Genomic DNA, 20521 nt, shown 5'->3' with positions numbered 1-20521 from the left:
TTAGTGATGCTTGGAAAATTGAACAATTGTCTCTAGCAAGTACATTTGAAAGCAAACGATTCAGGCTAGCCGGCGATGGACAGTGCAACAGCCCTGGATTTTCTGCCAAGTACTGCACCTACCACTTTCAGGACATGGATAGTAAGAAAATTGTGAGTTCGGTGGTCGTGCAGGTGTTCCAATGTAAATCCTCAGTAGCCATGGAGAAACTATGATTTATAAAATCAGTGGAATATCTATAATCGAGAGGAATGCACATCAACCTCATAGCCACGGACAGACACGTTTCAATTGCCAAGACAATGAGAGAGCAGTTCCCACATATTAAACATCCATTTGATGTATGGCATCTTGCTAAATCAATCAATAAGAAAATCTCGGCTGCAGGGAAAAAAAAGGTTTGGAAAGTATTTCACAGTGGTCCCAGTCTATCTGCAACCATCTTTGGTGGAGCAGTGGAAATCCTACTTGAAAAATGGCAGTCACTGATGCAACACTGTACAAACGTTCACCGCTGGACAGAAAACTTACATTTCCACCAATGTGAACATGGCCCTTTGTCCCCAGAGGTGGCATGGAAGAAGAAGAGGTTGGTTCCATCTTCACCCACACACAAAGCCATTGAGAAGATTGTTTTCCATAAAACTCTATCAAGAGATTTGAGGGGGCTGACAGAATTCTGTCACACAGGAGGTTTGGAAGTGTTCCACAATATGTGCCTAAAGTACAAGCCAAAGCGCTTGCATTTCAGCATGCAGGGCATGAAGCATAACACTCTACTTGCGGTCTTGGCCCATAACGAGAATGTGTGCCGTGAACAATCTAGAACTACAGGTAATGTAGGGATGCTTCGCTACACTACGGCTTTGCAAAAAGAAGTAAGCAATGGGTGATCGAACCAGTCTATGAGAAATGGAGTTCGACTTTGTTAAAGGCCTTATTGTTGCTGTACTCGAGAAGCACAGATATAGAATTTTGAGCGTTTCTGTGCAGATGTTACGCTCACCTGGCTCCCACAGGGGCGTCGGTCGGACCCGGACAGCTGCGGTCTCCACCCACTGACGCGTAGTGCAGCGATGACTGACTGGATCTGCCCTGCTAATCTTGTCTGCTTAACCCGTAGAAATATTCTCCTGCAAGTGGAGTGATGGATTTAGCCAATTGTGGATTCAAGTGATGGCACCCCCACAGTCCTCCCCAACTAATCACCTCTGAAATGCCCTCACAGCAATCTCACCTTATATTCTTGAAAGATGAGCTCTCCATCCTGCGTGGATTTGCAGGGGCGCGTCGATTCCAGTTACTTCACTGGTTTGAAGGCTCGGGAGAGTTCCGGAGAGTATTGACTCTGAGGTTCCTGGTGAGGACCAGTAAGTATTAAGTTCATAGAGTTCAATATGTCCGATGTTCACTCTTGTTCCCCCCTTTCTTTCTTGTCTTGCAGCTGGCTCGTGAAAAGATGCTCTTGTGGCAGCTGGTGGCGCTCAGGTAAGAGTCTGTATTACCCGGCGCTGTCCGGTAAATGTTGCACGAGGAAAATGTGTTGTTTTGTCTCTCTTTACAGTTGCGGCACGTGAAAATATGGAGAGTCACAAAAGGATGCCTCCGGGGGTAAATCAGGTAAGTCTATGGTGGTAAGAATTATATTTGTTGGTTCCCTCGGCTCACCTTGTGATTTTCTTTTGTCTCCTTGGTGCCGAAGTTCGGCGAAGAAATGATGGAGGCAGCGTCGACCCGAAGGATGCTGTGAAGACTGGTGAGTATGGCGTGGGTGAGTATGGCCCGGCGCTGCAGCTGGAGGTGCGGTGCGTGCAGAAATGATGTTCTTTACAGGTCCAGAGACAAGATGGATCCAGAATCAGGTGTGGAATAGAAATAAGTTTGTTTTCTAACCTTGTCCCTTTCTTTCCTCTTTGTTTTAGGAGCTCCCGATTCGAGGCGGGCGTGGCAGAAGACTGGATGCAGGCTGCAGGCATGGTGAGTGTTACGCTGCTGGATGCAGAATAACACGAAGCATGTGTTGCTGGTCGGGCATGGTTTAAATAGCCTCAAAAGTAGTCCAAGGTAAGACGTCCCTAGAACCACACCCGAGTAAAAAATAGTCCCTGTAGAAAAATAGTCCCTTTCAGGCTTCATGTTGGATTGGAGTCATTTGCAGCATGGTCTGCCTGAGGTAAGTAATGACTATGAGCCTGGCGCCTTAGGCGCCAGGACTGATTCCTACTATGAGCCTGGTGCCTAAAGCACCAGGACTGAACCCAGATAGCCCCTAGCCGGGGCTGCTGAGGTTTTACTAAATGTCTAGATTCCTGCTCCTGGGGCTGATGGGCTTGGTCCGGATGCCTGGGGGTAGGCATCGTGACAGCAGAGCACTGATGCATTGCCACCAAACATTGCCACTGTGCCATGTCCACCCAAAGAAGAACTCGTTGAGAAGTACAAATCCCGGTTTAAATCATTATAATCTGATTGTCTTTTTGTAAAAAAAAATGTATTGTACAGTGTACATACAAAGTATGCAAACCCTAACCCCTACCTTCACCATCCTGGGTGGCGAACAACCTGGGTGTCATCTTTGACTTCTCTCTCTATTCACCTCATATCTCTGACCTTGTCAATATGTGTATGTATATATTTTTGTTGATGTAACTAAGCTGCGCACTGTTAACCGAGGGTAGGCTTGCGTATTGTAAATAATAAAACAAACAAACAATAAATCTCACTTTCAACTCAACTCCTCGGGTACTTTATACTTTCCCTGACCTTCCCCCAAAAAGTCAATATCCCCATAGTTATGGTTCTCTAGGGCTGCAAAGCTCGCGGACAACAAGGACAAAATTGGGGGCCTTAGAACGCGCCAAGCGAGCCGTTGCAGATGGGAGAGAAGCCAGTATTGAGGCCCAGTACATAGATGGATTCGAAAATTCAAGTTCTCACAGATGGCTTTACTAGGGGATGTTGCAAAGTAAGAATGTATGCTCATTTCGAGTGAAGGTCAGCGGCTTTGATTTCCAGCTCGCGGCCTGAAGAGGCCCACAACTCGTACTGGCAGTATAAGGTTCTATTGTTTTTTGACCTTGAGAGACAGGGACCATGCCGAAAGGATTTCATTTGAAGGACGGGTGCAATAACGTAAGAGACGATAAGGCAGAAAATTCGGAAACTAGACGGAGTTTCATGTTAGTTCAGTATACGAAAAATCGTTGTCATGAGCACAGTGGGATTTACGGACTGCATTACGCAGAGACACAATGCAAATTGCAAATATAATGTAAGTAACTCTTTAGACGCTATTATACCGGAATGAAGAATTAATGAATGGATGAATGAATGAATGAAGAGCAAGTAAAACGTTTGTGGGATCGTCTTTGTACCGGGCACATGGGCATGCAGGTCCACATTCCACACGCATGTAGACAGTCGTTTCTCATTGTGTGTTAACCTCGATTTATTTTGTTAGTTTTCGCATTGATTTTAGAGCCGAACATTCTCCCTTGCACTATCCTTGCAAGCAAATAGTTTCTGATCGGCAGTAATAAATAAAATGAATAATAGTAATAAAGATCGGCTGGCGAGACTATTTATAATTTTTATGTTTTCAAAACAGGTATATCCTACCCTACTGCTACTGCCACCAGTTTCAAACCCCGGCAGATGGTTTTTTCAACCGCCAGCTGCAGCTTCTCGTAAACAACTGAACCACTTCGACGATCTTATGGGATGATCTCCAAGGGCCCATATGCCCTTACGCGGTACTAGCGGCTAGAAGCAACATATTAACCTTTACGCTGGCCTAGTGCCTAGTTGATGGAACAGCCTTGCAGTTCACCGTGCGACCAAAGTGCTTCTTTTAACGAAAACCAACACCCTGTGTACCATAAAGGAACAGCGCGTGACTCACGATAAAACGGAACAGCATTTGCGGATAGAGAGAAAAGAAAAAAAATCACATTCCGATTTAATATGCCAATTGCTGAATATTCTATAAACATATGTCAAATAAATGTACTTTACCAAATGTACCGTGTTGCTGTTTGATTTTAAAGTACAGTTTCATATTCCGAATTGTGGCGCGCTGTGTTGTGAGTTGATCTGTGTTGGTTTCCGGGTTCTGTGTGAAGTCGCGCAGAAGACGACGGGGCGTGTTTGCCGACGAAGCACAGTAACGTCACGGAGAGAGGCGGAGAATATGAATGTTTTGATAATGTCAGGCTCAGGGCCGGGGGATATGATTTAGTGCTGCAAAAGCCGGTCAGCCAGGGTGATGCGGCAAGTGATAGGATTATCACAAAATGGCAGAACCCTGCCTTTAATGGACGAAAACTCGGGTAAGGTCCTTAGGACATTTTTCTAAAATCGTGCGACTTAGGCTTAAAAACACATGGCCAACCCATAGGACCGAACCATTCCTTTAACGTTCCTTTTATCGAAAATGAAAACGAAAATGAAAAAAAAACTAATGTTTAAAAAAAAGAAAATGCGATTATAAAAATTTTATACAAATATTACTTAAAAAAAAAAAAATTTTATCCTTTCAATTTATTAGCATTTTGAAGTGTGCGAGGACACAGCTGTGGATACAAAATATCCTGCTGTCTTGTAGACAAAACAGTTCTAAACATTCTAAAAAAAGAGTACTAGTGATGTGTGAACTATGTACTCATGGAGGAGTAGTTTGATAACGAGTGAAAACAGGAACTATATGGTTGCATATGTTTCAATAAGCTAGAGGATTTATAGCACCCTTTCTCCTCTGGACCATTAAAGAGGAATTATGCTCATTAGGAAGACATGCTTTAGATTTAAAGAGCAAGCACATTTCTCTAATTTAAGATGCACATTTGCAAGAACATTTGTCAGGAAACTATCTCTTAAAATGCATCACAAAAACGGATATGCATGGTACATCACAGGCAGAATCATTGTACGTTATGTCACCTTTGTTTTAGACTCATAAAGGAATTTAAGGGGAAAGTTTAAAATATGATTTTCTTAGGGGGACATTTTCGAAACAACACACATTCACTATTTCACTGTTGACAGGAGACAGTGATCCACTTGCATCATAATATGAACACCGGAAAATGTCCAGTAAATCATGATTACACAGAACTGAAATATGGGACTTTCATGCTGTCTCTTTATAAGTTACTTTCTGGACATCCCTAGCTAATGAGTGGTAGATTGCTTCTAATACCTCGACTCTTCCATAGTCGGAGGGCAAATCAGAAGGGCAAAGAAATGGAGTATATTTGATCCTCATAAAGAGTGAAACAAATCCAGCTTCCACCCTCACCCAGTGTGGGGCCTGGCCGTCTGCTCCTCAGGTTCTGCTCCTACTACCAACTACATGTTGCTACGGGCATTTCCCATTCCTTCTTCCTGCCTTTTCATTGCCCCTGCCCTCTTAAACATCATGCCTGGGTGATACCCACGGCATTGCCAGGTCAGACTTCTTTGCTGCTTTAGAGTGGAGACAGGATCTGGGCTCGGCCAGCTACGGTAGTTGTTTTTGGCTTCTTACACCTATGCACCATGGATGGATCTGGGCAACGTGTTCCATGTAAATGACTCCGGACCCTGCAGTTTCCCCGGCACAAAGGTTTATCATCTGCTCTCTGGACTTTCGCTACCATGCCCACACACTTTGGCTTTGCCCTCTTTTGGCCTCGGTTCGGCCCTGCCTCCATCAACATCTCGCCTTGGAGAACCCCCAGAGTGAATCGTGGATTTTTGACTCAATGTGGCAGCCAAATTATTTTCATCTTTGGGTACACCTCAACTCTCTGGGTTCCCTGAACACTGTGCGCCCAGCCCCTCAGTGACTAGTTCTAGAACGTTTACCATCTTTGCGTTGGCTACACTTTTACTCATGCAAACTGTTTTTCCTTCTCCTTTTATTATGTCTGATGGTTTTTTTTTCCCATTCCTACTCACTGCACATCTCAATCCTTTACTTTTTGTTCATCTACCCGAAATATAAACAACCTTAGTCCCCTTTTTTCACTCACTCAACTTTCATTAATCTTGCCCTTTGGAATGCTTGTTCTCTATGCAACAAATCACGCTCCGTCCTTGATATGTTTCTTAGCCTAAATCTTTATTTTTTGTGTATCACCAAAACGTGGCTCTCCCCTTCCAATACCTCGATTCCTCCTTAATTTACTACATCTTCTACTACCTTTGTGCTAAACCCGTCCTGTGACACATGGTAGTGGCACAGGCCTTTTCTATTCCTCCTCCTTTTTTGCCTCTCCCTCACCCTCTTTCTCCACCTTTCTTTCTTTCAAATATATTCTCTAACCACCTTATCAAACCATATTCCTTTACGTTCTTATTGGTTTATTGCCCTCCTGGCTCAGTTTCTACCTTCTGTGAGGATATTGATGCCTTAGTCTCTGCCGTTGTACCTTCTTACACCCCACTCATACTCCTATGTGATTTCAATCTTCATCTCTCCTCTACTTATTCCTTGCTTCCACTCCTTGCTATCCTCAATTCCTACAACCTCTCCACTCTTCCCACCCCCGTCCCATTTATCTGTCGCTGGACCTTATATTTGTCTCTTCAGTTCTGTTCTCTCCTTGCTCTGCCCTGTCCATCTATTCCTCTGATCATCATCTTCTCTCTTTCTCCTTTAGCTGGACCTGAGACATCCACCTATCTATCACGCGATCTCTGCATCTTCAATACCACTCTATCTCATCCTGTATTTCCGCTCTTCCTTCTCACTCCACATGTTCTGCCCTCTCGGTTGACGATGCTGCAACCTCTCTTTCTTCCTCCCTTTCCTTGTCACTTGATACCCTTTATCCTGTTTCTTCTTTTTCTCCATGTCGCAAAACCCCTCAGCCGTGGTTTTATTCCCGTCTCAGTTCAATGCCGTGAGTACTGCTCTGATTTGAATGTCGCTGGTCCAAATCACACTTGGACTCTGACTCTTCTTCTTATCACTCTCTCTATGATGAGGCCCTTCTTTCAGCTAAGCGCAATTACTACTCTGACCTTCTGCATGCTCAATCCACACACCCCCAGCGTCTTTTCCAATCTCTTTCTCACCTTCTTACACCACCCACTCCTGATCATCCCCTCCACTCTAATCTCACTGTGGCTGATGTTGCAATGTACTGCTCTACCAAAGTTGTGTCTCTTCGTGCTACCATTGTTCCCACTACCTCCTCTCTTCCTTCTTCTTCCCCTACCCCCCAATCTCCTTCTTCTCCCCCATTAACAACTTACAAACCTCCTCACGTTTTACTAACTCACATCCCACTGGCTCTCCTTTGGATCCCATTCCATTTTCCCTAATTCCGAAAGTTTATCCTTCTCTTGTCTCCCATTTTAATACTCTCTTCAACACTTCCCTCTTCAACTCAATCTTTCCCTCTTGCTTTAAGCATGATTCTATTCTCCCCATTCTTAAGAAGACTTATCTCGACCCTTCTCTCCCTTCTAACTTTTGCCCCATCTCACTTCTTCCTTATCTCTTAAAACTCCGCAAGAGGCTTCTTTATACTCAGGTTTTTCCACCTTTGTCAATGACAACTCTATCCTTCCTTCGGTTCTATTTTCCTGTTTTCTGGAGGTCAATTTCACCCGACCCCCAGAAAATGGGAAAGGGATATCAGTGCTATTTTATTTTTTTTATTTGGGGTTTCACCCCCCCAGGCCCACTCGTTTGCTCCCTGCCAGCCCCCCAACCTCTTCCACATACACACATGTTTCTTCACATGCACACAAACAGACACACACACACGACACACACAATTACCTCTGACTCCCACAGCTCGTCCTTTTTGTCTTGTCGTGCCTGTCAGCGCCTGCACACACATGTGTGCGGCACGGGCTGACAGTTTGATTTAGAAAGACCACCCTGTGCTCTAAATCACTTTTTTACCCTTTTGGAAAACAGAAAAAGGTTATTTGGCCTAATAACCCTTCCTTCACTCCCATCTGGCTTCCGTCCCTCCCACTGAACTGAGACTGCTCTTCTCTCTGTTTGTAATTCTCTGCTTTCCGCACGTTACACAAAGCATTCTTTTCTGTTGATTCTTCTAGATATCTCTGCTGCTTTTGACACTGTTGTTCAAACTCTCCTCTTGGTTTCCCTCACTTCATTTCGGTTTACCAAGAGTGTTCTTGTGTGGTGTTGCTCCAATCTCTCTGACCATACATATTTGGTCTCCTAGGCTGGTTCCTCTTCTCTCACACTTCCCATCCTTCATGGTGTCCCTCAATGGTCGGTGCTTGGCCCTTTCCTTTTTTCCCTCTATACTTCTCCTCTTGCTGTAATTATCTCGTCCTTTGGGATTTCTCACCACTTCTATGCTGATGACATGCAACTTGTTCTCTCTTTCCGCACCTTTACTCCTGCCATTCACAATAACTTATCTTCCTGCTTACTTGCTATTAAATCATAGATGTCAGACCACTTTCTTGCTCTAAACTCCTCAAAAACTGAAATTATTTTCTTCCCTGCCACCGCCATTCCCTGCTTCCCTGCTTCCCCTACCTCCTCCATCTCCTTTCCCCCATCTTCTTTACCTCTGTCCAGTATTGTTTGCAATCTCAGTTTTTACTTTGATACAGACCACCCCCTTTCCCTCACATCACTACTATCTCACTACTATCTCTGGTGCTGCTGCTTCCATCTCCTTAATATTAGTAAAGCACATCCTTTTCTGAACTTTGGTGCCACTAAACATCTGATCTCATCTCATAATTTACTTCACCTTTTTAATATTCTTCTTCTCTCTTTGGTCTTCCTCTTTCCCATTTGGTCTATCTTAAATCCATTTTTTTCAAAACTTCTATATATCTTTTTTACCAGTTATATCCCTGCAACTCCATTTAACAATCTCTGTTTTCAGTTGGCTGGCTGCCTTTTTTCTCCATGCTCAAATTCAACTTTCTATGCATGGTTTGTGAATCCCTTCATGGTCTTGCTTCCCCGGTTTCCTTCTCCTCCTATGCACCCGCTTGTTCTCTTCACTCACAATCCCAGTTCTTCCTATCAGTCCCTCACTCCCCTTATCCCCTTGTGCCCATTCCCGGTTCTGTTCTTTTTCTCTTCTTGCTCCCTATCATTGGAATTCTCTCCCCTTCCTTCTCTGTTTTACTACCTCCTATTCTGGATTGTGTACTTCTCTAAAACCTACCTTCTCCATTCTTAGCTTCCCACATCCAATTGCTTTTAACCTAATGAATTTTCACTTAATTGTGTCTAGTGTTTTCTTGAAACACTTCTGTAAATCTACCAAATATCAAATTATTGTACTGTACCATTGTTATGTTTAGCGCTTTGGAGTAAAGGGCTCCATAAATAACAACTGAATACAAAATACAAATACAAGTAGTGTTGTTAAATTCAAATCCAGCTAATATCATATATTGACACCAATGTGTTTTTGTGTTGTTCTAGAAAGACGTATCAGCATTAAAGTAAAAACCCACATTTTGATCTAAAAGATTCTGAAAGTCAGTAAGGCATCTTGCATTAATTAGTATCATGTTGCCTAGTTCAACGATTTTGCTCAGAAATGTAGAGGTTCTCTGATTAAAATACCAGCACTTGAGTGCAATTGATAGCAAAAGCTGAAAAGTTTATGACTGTTTTGTGCTCAAGCATCTTGAGGCATCTTTTGTGCTAGATGGAATTACAAATAATGATCTCAGACAAAAATATCCGGAATATGGAAAGGTACTACTTTATTGTCATTTAATAAAGTAGGGAGAACTCACAGACATCAGCCCGATGCTTGCACACTCACATAGTAGCTTCATTACATAGAGATCTTAAACCCCAATATGAGTCATCCATGACATCATTCTACATGGCAAAATACATAACCTATCGCAGGAAGGGAATGGTTAAGGTAACATATCTACTTATACAACATATAAGGAAGGATTAGTACATCATTGGCTATCCATTTTCTGTTGGGCACACCTCAAACTACTTCTAAATACGTATATTACTCATTATGGAGGACAAAAAAACGGTGGATTGGTCTATACTGCATTGCATGTTAGGTTGTCCCCCAACCCCACATTTGTTTGGCATACTATCTCAACCTTGGTCTTTTGACTCCTTAGCAGCACATACGTGAAACACAACCTAGGTGTTTGAATCCGGGCAGACTATTCCCCGTTTTACCAATAAGTCCATCATCTCTCATCAGTAGGCCATAAACCAAAGTCTTCCATTTGTAGTTGACCTGTTCACTATCCTGGAACATTCAAGGGAGTGTGAGCACACTACTATCTTAGCTTGAGGTTCTAAAGAATAGACTTTGTTTTCAACGTCTGAGTCATGTGTGAAGAGACCACAAATGTGTCCATTTCAGCCATTTTGCTGCTCTTTGATTTTATTATGCAGGGTGCTGTTGCTCCTCTTGGCCTCTAGAGACTTGCTCACTCTATCTCACATGAACTTTGTATACTTTTAATTGACCAGCAGTTTGGCTCTCATAGATGTTTTCTTCTTCTTCCATCTATGAGGCAAGTCCCACATTCAGCGCTTATCCATGTACTCCCTTTGTACAGTGTGCTTATCCCTTAAAATAGCATCCTTATCTCTCGGCCAACCTTGACTCATTGTTGGCTCTGCACACATAGCTGTTTTTCAACGTCTCCTGACTCTATAGCCCTGACCTGTCTCTGAGGTAGCTTGGTTAAGTTCAACATGAGCCAGCGTCCATTTTACCATTATGGCCATCCTTGCCATGTTATATAGTCCGCTATAGCAAGTTTCTATATGTCTTCTTTCTACCTTGTGTTACTGCGTATTTACAGTTATTGATCAGTAAGTTACTTCATCTTCTTTTGTTTCATGATTACTTTTGATTTAGGTACATGTTTCTCTTGGTGATTCAATTACATAATTACCTCTTAAGTATATATATATATATATATATATATATATATATATATATATATATATATACATATATATATATATATATATATATATATATATATATATATATCATTTCAGTATAGGTTCATATATCTTCTTTATGACACCGCTATGTCCTAGTCAGATTTAATTTTAACATACGTCCATGATGTTCATAGGTGTGTGTTGATATCCTGGCATGCAACATGCATGCAGCTTTTAGTGCAAGGGTACATTCTGTATGGCTGTCTGAGTGTATAACGTCTGTCATACACTTGATGCATTATAGGAACAATACCCCTGGGTCCCATTTACTCCAACTATTCCAGTATGATGCTGGTGAGGGGGTCGTGAACTAGTGAGAAAGACTCTGCCTGCTCCTCTGCAGTTTCTTTAGCCTTGCTGAGACTCTTGGGGCAACTGCTTCGATATAGGATTATGAATTGTTATATTAACAATGTCTACTTCTCAGATCCAATTGCCATGATCAGTTCGGCCCTTAAAGGAATGGCCACCCCTCCTCACAATGCATTTGCTCTATGGACCATCAGTATACCTACTCTATACCTCATATTGATGTATAAAAACTGTGTTTCCTACAGAACATTACTTACATTTGAATGCACTTATCTCTGCAACCCAACCTTGTTCGCCATAGCAATTTTGTGGAAATGGACAGTCCCATAGAGGTGAGTTAACGTAGTCTCATCTTTTGGGACAAACTGGAGCCAATGCTTCTGTTGTTGATGCCTGCAGTCTCAGGAGAAGAACACACTCTAAACATATTTACACAATCACATGTTACCAGGGGAAGGCAGAAGATGCTCTGCCCTGCAACGCATAGCAACATTCACGGTTATTCTGTTCATTGTTTTTTCTTTTTTCAATAATATAATTTCTCAAATAAAGAAAGCAGTTGACACAGTTAGGTGTTTGTATTCACATGTCATTTTACAAATACACCACCGTTATTAAAAATCCCTCAGTCAATATTAGTAGGTATGACAGCACAGTTATCATTCTGCACAGTACAATGATGAGATGATTTTTATACCATCCTTTCTAGTCTCTAACCACATTGCTGTAAATAGTGAAGTCTGATGGAATACAAATACACTCTTTGTTGTGTTGGCAGCAATGTCTCTAAATAAGCCTAAGACATTTCAGATCCCAGGTCATGGTCATTGTGGTGTGCTTTGTGACATGAAGCAATATAAAAATAGTGTTTTCTGCAAAACAGCGGGACGAGAACACATTTTTAGTATTTAGTCTGGCAACTATGATGGCAGGGATTACTATATTATACTTTTTTTTTTTCTTCTATCATTGGCTAATTCTTTATCTACATTTCACACTTCCATTTGTAGTGCATTGCTGTACATATCTGGCACTACAAGAGGGAAAGCCAGAGTTTGCGGGTCCAGTGTGTCCCACTTTGAGCAGTTGGCCATTCAGAACGACTGTCACAGAAGAGTTCCTGAAGTGTTTGTCCATGGGAAGTGTAAAGCCGCGGCACGCTCATGCCTGCAGGCATTATCTATCAGAGACAAATAAACGGTTTATAATAAATGCAGTTAGCGCATGGAACCTCTTTTGCCCCACGTGAGTGTCGGAGTGAGGGTCCTTTAGGCCCCCTCACACATTCAGGTACAATGTGGACCACTTGCTCGCACAATAGCGGGGGACGCCTCCATTGCCTGTGTCTTAAGCGGGGCTGTTGAGGGGGACACTTGGCGTCCATTTTGTGCACCCTTGGCTCCATCTTTGGACTAGGCCTCACTGCGATAATACGAAAAAGGCTTCTCTCTCCACTGCAGCGCTGCGCACTCCGCGCTCATGCCCCCCACCTTTTTTCACTCTATTTGAAAGCTTCACAGCTCAAATTCTCATGGATGCGCCGGAGACAATTGAAACAAATATACTAATGTAACATCTCAATCTTCCTCTGTCCTGTGTGTGAACTGGCCCGAACCATGTCTTGTAGCTCATCTATCTCCACAAACCTGCCTGTGCCCTCTTACTCCCCGCTGTTGGAAAATTACTGCCTCTGTAACCCTGTGCCCCTTAAGGTAATCCCTTGATGTAACCGAGGTGTGACCCCCACTGTGAAGCCCACCCCAGTGTGCCCCCTTCTAAAACCAGACCTCTGTCACACTATATTGCACCTTTGAACTAACAAATGTCAGCATGCCCCATAGTTGCTTTGATGCACGCAGACCCACCCCATGATCGATGTTATCACACTGGCCAAGACCCCTAAGTCTGGTAACTCCATATAAATCATAATGAATGATGCTCTTATTTCATGCATACAATATATAGGTTCAAAGAAGATTTACTTAAGCTTCTACTGATGGTCATTGTTTATTATATGTCTAGTGGTAGTTTTTTATGCTAGCTTAGTTACTGTCTGCACTGCCTCACCGAGACCTGACCCACACCCCTCCTGGACACTGACAGCCGGACCATGTGTGCTCACCCTCCTGCCAATGGAGCAACCAATCCGGATGAAGCAGCACCCATAGCCGTATATGTGTCAATGTTATTTACCCAATCCCAAGCATTTGTAGTCCCATATAGTGTGATATCAGTGATGACACTTTGTCCCTTCATAAGCCAATGTCTTTGTATTGTTTGCCAGAGCACTCTCAGGGCAGCAGAGTTCTCTGGATGCCAATTCTTTATAAAGAAAACTTAACTCTTGCAACCTGTTCTCTTAGTCTCATTCCCCATTGGGGTGTTTCATTTTTATTTGTATTTGTATGTGTAAGACGGGGAGTGAGCCTTCACGTGTCAGGATTCTACTCACCTGGAACCCAGTAGCACTGAAAGAAGATGTTTAGAGCCCCCATTTACATGGGAAACACTAGTTTTCCATCCACAAAATGCCTCTGCTTTTTGCTTTTCTGCTGCAAAGTTGGACCAAACTCATTTCTCATACCATTAAGGGTTTTGGGATGATAAAAGCAGATGGATTGTGGTTTGAGTATTCGCTCCAAGAGGCAAAGCACTGGATGAGTGATGATAATTACATTCACCTGTCTTACAGCAAGCTGCCGAGAGCTGGACCATGATTTACTCATCCATTGCAAGCTAGCGAAGACAACTCCATGCTGCTTGGCTGAGGGGTGCAAAGGCTTTCATAAGCTCACTCTTCCCAGTAGCAGTTGCCAACAGCTAACTGCACTGAGAGTTCCTGACTTGTGCATTTGTGGCCAGTTTTATGGCCTGTCTTTGTGACTCCATTATTTACTTTGAATCGTGTGTGTCGTGGTCGTGGCTACTTCATGCAGCGTCTTGAATCCTGTTTGCTGTTACAGCCTTTCAGATTTGAACGTTTCTTTGAGATCCTGATTTTGCTTCAGAGCCCTGCTGGACCTGCCCGCTTTGCAGAGCGCTGCGTCCTCCCATGAGTCTTCTTTGTGCTGAGTCTTGACTCCTGCTTGCTGTTACAGCTTACCGGTTTTCAACATGTCATTGAAATCCTGTTTTTGCTTCAGACTCCTGCTTGTCACGACTGCTTTCCACAGTGCTTTGACCTCCAGTGTGGTTGCTGTGTGCAGAGTCCAGTCCCCCTGTGTGAGCTACTTTGTGTAGCAGGCAGTCCTCCTCTTTTGGCTAAAACCTCTGTGGATGATTGTAATGCCTTCCTGTCCTCCTAAAAACACCCCATTTGTCTGTGAGAATCCTCTCTCATAAACCCCTTTCTGTATTTCTACAAACGCCCTGTTTGTCTGTAAGCTTCCCCCCCCTGTTGATTGCTTGCCATGACTTTAATGTGCTATTTTCAAAATAAATATTTATTTTTGAGTTTTCATTTGAGGTTTTTGGGTGCTTACACGTAATGCAGCCACCTCCACGCCACCAATGCCAAAACTGCTTTTATTTTCCATTAAGGGGAGGCACACAGTTTGCTGACCACTTAGCTACAGATACAGCTTTTGCAGTGCTTGCGCTCTCTGCCAAATTTAAGAATATCTCAGATATGCTGCTTACAGCCATGCTCTGCGAGCACTCCCAGGGCTTAGACAAAGCCAGTAGACGGTCTCTGTGTGTGAGAATATATGCGTGGGTTTGTCTACGGAATGATTTGTGAAATATGGGTTTGTTTATTTGAAATATAATTCTGGAGGGGGGCGGTGGAGATCTATCACAGGTGGAGATATATCACAATTTTATGGATGTAAGTGTTTCAATGAATCATAAACATCTTCATTGCTTTGGGCTGCCTTCAATACCATGCTTTTGTAGACTGTTTCTGGCATTACAGATGGTATCCAGTCTGTTTATTGTCATTTCATCTAAAACCATTGCATCTAATGCCATTCTATCGAAATGTGTCCATCTAAAAAAAATTCAAAGTAATGCATTTTTATTTTATTTTATTTTTTTTATTTTTTGGGGGGTACCCCCCAAACCCCTGTTTTATTTACCCTTTAAAATGCACCTGAACCAAAATTAACCCATTACCCCCAAAAAACATGGATTAGATGGACATTTTTTAGATGAAAACATTTCGATGGAATGGCATTAGATGGGATTAATTTAGATGAATTGACTAGATACCTATCCTCGCCACATACACATCAGTCCTTCCACCAATAGGTGCAGTCCAGTCCGAACTGCTAGGCCAGTGCCCCTCTTCATGGGCATGGAAGAAACCACAGCCATGTTTTATCTTTGTTTTCCATCAGTTGAACAAGCCTACTAATATTGGTGGCAAGACCAAGATTCCTTTTCATATAATGGCTTAGAAAGCGACAAGGATAAATCAAATAATTTTTCGTTGCCTTGCTTAATATGCCTACGAAATTAAACACAACCTCAATGTTTCAGTTCAACAAGGTGGAAGCAAACCTGGGTTGCTTGTGTTCGAGTGAAGGGGGACATGGCCAAACAGTTCTGATGGGACAGATCAAATTGGTTGCAGAGCCAAGAGTGATTTGGAAATGGCTACTGTAAAGAAATCAGAGTGCAATAAAACAATGAGGCCTAAGCTGTGCTTCATCCAGAAGCATGCGTCTATGATGTCACGTCCCTGTGATGTATCTTGCCTTTATGTCATATCACATAATCTCACCAGGGTCATTGTAAGTGCCATAAGGCTCGTCCCGTCTGAATTTTAAAATTGAACCCAAATGTTCATCTGTTTTTAGGGCATGTGCCTGGGACTAGAAGTGGAACTGCACCAGCACCATGAACGTGCTTTAAAGTGGCATTCATATATTGTGTGCCCCACCCGGAAAGTGGTTTACAGTGGTAAAACTATGTGTGGGGACCATGATAATGGCAACAGTATGAATATCATATGTTGCAGGCATAATGAAACGTTTTTTTTCCGTTCAGTGATGACAAATGTATTGTCAACTGGCATAATATACACATGGTTTACAGAGGCAGTGCTGGAATATATTGTGGCAAACATCAGAAAAGGGTTTTTACAATGTCAATGCTGCCATATATTTTAATCTAGGCAGCATGGAAACGGCTATGCTGGAATATATTGTGGAAATCGTCACAATATGATTTCCTGTTACACACACTGTGGATTAAGTTTTGCTAGCATCAAAGTCAAAGGATGATGGCCCCTTCACAGTAGATACATTTGTATAAGGAAGATTAGTATCCCTTTCCCTTTTTCCATGTGTATGTTTGGAGACTCGCCTTTAACCTGACATGAGATGCTGGGAAGGTGTGGTTTATGTTACAATACTCATAAGAGAGACACCAAAAACGAGTTTCCCACATATGTGTCACATATGTAACAGCATTATGTTTGTCCTTGATGACATTCCCTACTTTGGTCATACACATTCAAAGATGGAGGGAGTTGGTTCAATAGATGTGCCTGCTGTGTGGCTGCATTGGTTGAGAGGCCATGCCCTCCCACCCCCCCGAAATTGTGTTCTGTCCTCTGACGTCATCACACGTTTGCATGAATTGACGTAGATATAGGCATCCAAAATGGTGGACACATTGTAAAAAAAATCCAGCATTCCAAGTGAGCGATATAGCACTCTCGTGGTAAGAGATTCCCTTGACCACAAGTCCTTAGTAAGCATTACAAAAGTATCATGTTAATCTAGAAACAGCAATTTCAGGTCTGTCTGTACCATTTGGGGCTGCTGTGACCACTTCATATGTTTCTCTTTAATATGTAGACACTCTGGATAGATTGTACAATTGGCAATTGTTAAAAAATATCTTCTGAAATCACAAGAAATCTCATCATGGACATTAAAAACACCCATAGGGATTTGGATACTAAACGACTCACAGGTTATTGAGAATATACAATACATGACCTATGGAGTATTATCTGATTCCAAAAACACATGTCCCTAAGACGTTCTATAACAGGTGTTTCTGTTTTGTGCCTGAAATGGATTCTTGACCGCCAAAACCACATACCACAGCCGCATGCATGGTCCTGATGAAGGCAAGATAAGTAATCCCTTTGCAGAAACTGGTTGACCATATTATGATGAGGAATCCTCTTAAATATGGGTGATACTCAGTTAAAACTTAGAACCTCTGGCAGTATTTTATTAGTTATTACATTCCAAGACGGAACACATATTGAGACGTGGGTCAAATAAATGTTTCAAAATAAAAGTCTGCATGTATCCACACATGGATGTATTTTAAGGCAACCCCGTTATGGGTATATTGGAATAGCCCTGAATTGACATCCCAGATTATGACAGGCAATTATTATAGTTATAGACTCTGGTTGTCCTTTTCTCTTTTTTTTCTCTTTTGCTATGCCCTTTAGGTAGGCAGTTCACAACCGCAGCTTAGGGAAAGAATTCCCAGACCAGTAGGGATAGTTTGGTTCTTTGTAAGGGATGAGTTTGGGTAACAGTTTGTACTGCACTCCAAAATACTCTCCCATTTTGTACTCCCCTTTTTTGTGATACCATCTCTTTAAATTAGAAATTGTTAATATAGGCCCATAATATACCAATGAAGGAAAACAATCAATAATTAGAGTAACTCCGGGGGTAAATGAAAAACCAGCTTCATTTAACAGCAAACGACCGATGGGGGAGCGTAACCAATACAATCTAAAAATGGTGACAGTAAAAACAACTTTTTATATCAAAGCCTTGTCATAGATGGTGTCACAGATGGTTCCTATCCTAAAATTTCTATTCTAGTTTTGGATTGTACATTAGAGTATAGAATATATAGTTATCTATAAGCGAACCTCACAACAATTGATTCTTTTATGACTAGTGGCACCTCCTAAGTTCAACCTCCTACAATGAGCAATTCAATGTAAATCTTATTGGTAGCCCTTCTTCTATGCTGGTTGATAAGAGGAACACAATGTGATTGAACAGGTTTTAGCTCATCGGCCTTGGCCACCTTCAAGAGGTGCCAAGTTACATTGTGAGGAAGGAAAAATGGGTGAACTGCTATGATCCAGTTGAAAGAAGATCCTATTTGTTCCCAGGTATGATGTTTTCATTATCTGTCTTGTTTGTGGCCTTTGTGTGCTGCCCCTGTTTCTGAATGGGCTAAGGAAATGGCAGGTGCTCTAATTGGCTTTGGCATAAATTATCATTGTTCCAGTCACGTGGCAGAGGAAGACTGGGGACCTAATTTCATCTATTTATTGGATTTTCCGTTGTTTTAACGAGTGTGTGTTCTCTCATGGTGTCCACTTGGGGTGCTGTTTATTGATTCATTATGCAATCAATTTGCACGTTAGCTACTTGCACTTGGCATGCAAGGATATTTGTAATTCTCACTGCTACCAGCTGGAACTAATTAGCTTTAACAATTGTGCTGTGTGCCCTGGGAAACGTTATATGGTGTGGATTCATCTTGCTATGCGAAACTCCCATCAGCGCACTGACCTTGGTTACTGGGGGCTACTGTCTGAGTTCCCTGATGCAGGGAAACCGTGTTTTAAGTAAGTTTATTTCAGGCTGCAGTATTTCAGCAATGAGTCATTATCGGGCTTTCTCTACAATGGCAGTACTTGCTTCGTTCCATTCCATGTTGTGCCCTCATCTCTTACATGTTGATGTTTTTCTTGTCTTCATATCAGTATTCTTTGTGTCTATGTGAAAATATTATTCATGTCTATCTGCAAGTGTTCTTCATGTCTGCATCCAATTATTCTTCACGTCTGCATGCTCTTCATGTCCATGTGCTCTTAATATATGTTACGTGTCCTTCGTGTGTGTGCGTGCTGTTATTTAATTGCTCCATACCTGTGTGTATAATAACTCCAACTACCTGCTGCCCTACTTGTGTCACACTATCTATTCTACTCTTAACAACAACTACATGGCTCTTAATGTGTTTCTAACAACTTACTTCACCTTTCTCAGATTACACTTTAGTTTGTGATCGCGATGGGGAACAGGTGATGCTGTTGAGGGGCGTGGCCAATACTGGTGCAACTCTCATCTCTATTACCACACTCCACCGTCTGGTCAATTTATTGACAACACCTAGATTGTTTTCCCTTATCCTGTCATATTCATCTTTAGGTATCCATATTTTACACACCCCCTCAAGCCGCAGCCTTTTTCTACTTATTCCTCTGCCCCACATGTCATGAAGCAGCACTCCCCATCTCCTTTACAATCGACCCAGTGTTCTGTATAGTTTTCAGGGTTGAGAGGGAGCTCAAACATAGTGCCTGGGGGCCCTATTGGTCTTTCAACGAGGTGCATTTCATGTTGTTTGTTAGTTTCGGTGTGTATATGCACTATGGTATCTTTACTCAGTATTACTGTTATCATATGCTGTTCTACAGCCTTTTTGCACTGTGACAGTAATAATTGCAAAACACAGAGACCTGTTAGTACCAATACCAGGACTGCCCATCATTATTTGAATACCTTACCTAGCCAGGTTGGCACCCATGAGAACAAGACTGTAAACCAGTCCTAATCTTCAGTTGTACTAGTTTCTTGGATTAATTTTGGTTGCCAATTTCTGCACACACTCCTCTCTCAATAGCAGTGAGGAGAATGAGGACATTCCTTTTTTGGAGAGTCATCAATCTGATTGCTCTAAGTTCTTCCTTAATCACTTTGAACCCCTTTTCAGTGTCATGTAAGGCATTCAATAACTCCCATCTGGATATCTGCAGCAATTTTCGCATTCACTGCTGTTTACGTGCCAGGGGTGAGGAGAGATTTAAAAACAAAACAATGCTTTGCTTAACAGCCTGTGTTCATATGGGGCAGCATCCAGTGAGTCGTTTGATGCTTTCAAAAGATAGTTGTTTCTGTTTGTGCATTGTGACCTCTTGTGTTTTTTCTCTCCTTTATCATTTTTTACCATTGGGTAGTCTACTATTTGCACCACATAAAATTGGGGCACTTACCAGTGCTGGTGCATGCAATACTACTATCGAGCAGATGCCACCCCAATTTGACAGGAGCTGCATATAGGCCCCTAAACCAAAAGCCCAATAATAGTCAATCAGTATGGCTGTCCCAACTTTCATACCTGGCAGGTCCATGATGCGTTGACATCCCTCTTTGTTCCCAATCTGCACTGTGTCATTATTTGTGAAACACAGAAAGTTTTTTTTTTTATAACCTTGTTATGTGTAACAGCCCTTCCTGGTCGTCCACCCATGCTAACAGTCTGCCA

This window comes from Ambystoma mexicanum, chromosome 2p (assembly GCF_040938575.1).
Source record: "Ambystoma mexicanum isolate Mex_15411 chromosome 2p, UKY_AmexF1_1, whole genome shotgun sequence".
Classification (NCBI taxonomy): domain Eukaryota; kingdom Metazoa; phylum Chordata; class Amphibia; order Caudata; family Ambystomatidae; genus Ambystoma; species Ambystoma mexicanum.
This window is presented reverse-complemented; position numbering follows the sequence as displayed.